General features: G+C 40.5%; 1 pseudogene; it reads right to left on the bottom strand.

Moving 5' to 3' along the window:
- Nucleotides 1-268: 268 nt before the first annotated feature.
- LOC114029809 lies at nt 269-2,348 on the bottom strand (annotated as a pseudogene).
- Between the last annotated feature and the right edge of the window lie 657 nt (nt 2,349-3,005).

Below are 3,005 nucleotides of genomic sequence, written 5' to 3'. Positions count from 1 at the left end.
TAACTCTTTACACATTTGAAGGCAATTATCATATCTTTCATTGTGTTTTTTTTTCTATGAGTTATAGATCCCCAGTCATTTAAAGCTATCTTCAAATGAGCAGACCTCTAGCCTCCTCCCCATCCTGGTTGCCCTCTTCTGGATGCATTCTAGTCTGTCCATCCATACCCTTCCAGTGAGTCTAAGGAAGTACTTTTTGGTACTTCAGCTGCTTCACGTGCTATTTCCCTCCCTAGCTTTTCCAGGCAGGCTTGAATTCTTCATCTTATCAATGACCCATAATCTTCTGGACCAAGTCCTTGAAGACTTGTTTCACCTGTATAAATGATGGGATTCAGCAGAGGGCTTATTGAGCTACTGAGCACAGCTACTCCTTTGTTGAAGGTGGCATCGTCCTTTGCTGAGGGCTTAATCTCCATGAAGATGCAGCTTCTATAAGAGAGAGAGAGATGACAATCATGTGGGAGGAACAGGTGGAAAAGGCTTTCTTCCTTTGTTGAACAGAAGGAAATCTGAGAATTGTTCTAATGATGTTTGTGTAAGAGAGCATCACAAGCACCAGGGTTATTGCAAGTGTCGGCATAGCTAAGAGTGAATCAACCAATTCTGGTAGGCTGGTGTCTGAGCAGGATAGCTTCAGAAGGGGAGTTGTATCACAGCAATGATGATTTATGACATTGGATGAGCAGAAATTTAGGTGATTTGCCATTAAGATTACCGAGAGAGAAGTCAGGAACCCAGCCAACCAAGAGCAAAGAACAAGCAGGACACAGACTTTGCTGCTCATGATGATTGTGTAATGTAGGGGCTTGCAGATGGCAACATAGTGATCATAGGACTTGGCAGTCAGGAGGTAAAACTCTGTGGCCCCCAGAAATATAGCAAAAAAGTACTGAGTGAAACAGCCAACAAAGCTGATGGTTTTGTTTCCTGTTGAGATACTGTATAAAAGTCTGGGAATAAAAACAGATGTGAAGAGAATTTCTAAGATGGTGAAATTCTGAAGGAAGAAATACATGGGGGTTTGGAGATGGGAGTCCAGCAGGGTGAGGGTGATGATGGTTAGGTTGCCAATGACACTGAACATGTAAGTAAGAAAGAGAAAGACGTAAAGCACAACATGGAATTCAGGAGCATCTGTCAGACCCAGCAGGATGAAGTGAGTAAACGTGGTGAGGTTTTTTATTGTGACCTTGACTGGATCTGAAAGTGAAAAGAAGAGCAATCAGGTGTAAAGATGGGAGAGGTAAGGGTCAGGCTGTGAGATCTAAGGGAATCAGTTTATGAATGTTTCTTCCATCTGTCATGCTGGTTCTGTGTAGGACAACTTGTCCCAAGAGTCCTTATCAGGGATTTGATACTTTGCCCCTCATAGAGAAATAATATTTCATTACATTCAAATATCACATTTTGTTGAGTGAATCTCCAATTGTCCATGAGGTAGTCTAAGGTGCCCTCTGGATTCTAATCCTTTGATTTTATTTTTTTCTTCACTCCTTTACTCCCTGCTTCACAATCAGGAAGTTTGTTAGATTTCTAGCAGTAGACTTTATTCTTAGTTTCAGTTACTTTCATGATCTTGGGGGAGGAGTGTTTTAGCCTCTGAATCCTCTTATTCCACCTACTCCCTCAGCTTCCTCAACACCATTCACATTTGTTCTCACAGTTTCCAAGATCATCTGAATTTTTATCCCTCAGACACAAACATAGCCCCCTTCAGAGTCTGAGAAGATGCCTGTCACATAGAGCCAGGATCATTTTGGCATCACCCTTCTGTCCTGTTCCCAGAGTATCCCTAAAGCAAAGGGAATATCAGCTGCTTCTTATTACTCTACCACTCTGGTGAGAAAACAATAACATTTGGAGTGTCCCTGCTGCTCTTCTGTACATGAATACTGACAATATTGGTCAGATACTGTAGGGCTCTAAAGGAGTAATGAATGTCTCTAGTTTGCTGCAAACTTCAGGCTTGTAAGTCCCAAAGGACAAATTCCCAATAAAGCCTTTTCATCTAGGAATTGCATTCACACGCATTTTCTGTTCAACAACCATGGGAAGGAAATATGAATCCCTCAAAGTTCTTGTCACCATCTCTCCAAGAAGAATACATATTTACAGAAGTTTAGTAGAAAGGCGATAAACACAAGCTCATTTTGTCTAATGCCAGTCTTGTGTACATTTGCACCAACTCTCTTTCTGGCACTGATACAAAATCAAGCTGAGAGCCAACATTATTCAAATGAGCAAACAGGCATAATTAGAAGGAAAGAAAGGGGACTTTACAGATTAGAATATATCTGACCTCGGTGTGTTCCAGAAGAAATGATGCTGGTGACCTCTGTGAGCATTCTGTAGACCTTTCCTTGGCAGGTTCTACATTAACCAGAGTGACTCAGGTTTTACCAGCTCATTTAATACGTTTTAACTCATATTTCAAAATTAGTTGGGTGTGATCAGCATTTCATTTTCCTTTATATTCCCCCCCCCCCGCAAAAAAGGGCTCCAACCTGAAAGTGTTAGTGGGTTGGGAAATACTTGTACAAGATGATTCTCAAGACTGGCCTTTTCACTGGGTCATGATGCAAATAAGAGGATAAATGTTCCCTTAGTTTCCTTACTACAGATGACTTTGAACCATCATGAAATTGATGACTATGTCAAAAGTGTCATCTTTTGAATTGTGGTCCTAGGATTCCTGGTGTTGCTCCTGTTCACCATCAGTGCTTTACATTATGAGACCCACTAGGTACTGCAAAGGTTTGGTACTACGTACCACCTGGACTAGATTTTAAAGATCTATCTTTTTAAAAGGTAGATTAAAAAAGTAGATAACAAAAGCCTGGAATTTCTGTTTTTTTCTCCTCCATATTCAATAAATCCTTCAAGGTGATGTTACATTGCTTGCTGTCTTTTTTGTATTCTTTCTACTTTTGTTTTATATGCAGTAAGTTCTTTATAAAGTAGCTCTTATATCAGGCTTCTGTCAACCCTGACATCACAGATTT

The sequence above is a fragment of the Vombatus ursinus genome, unplaced genomic scaffold (genome assembly GCF_900497805.2).
Source record: "Vombatus ursinus unplaced genomic scaffold, bare-nosed wombat genome assembly UNPS02005204.1, whole genome shotgun sequence".
Lineage (NCBI taxonomy): Eukaryota > Metazoa > Chordata > Mammalia > Diprotodontia > Vombatidae > Vombatus > Vombatus ursinus.
Note: the sequence above shows the minus strand (reverse complement) of the source record. Positions and strands in the feature narration are given on the sequence as shown.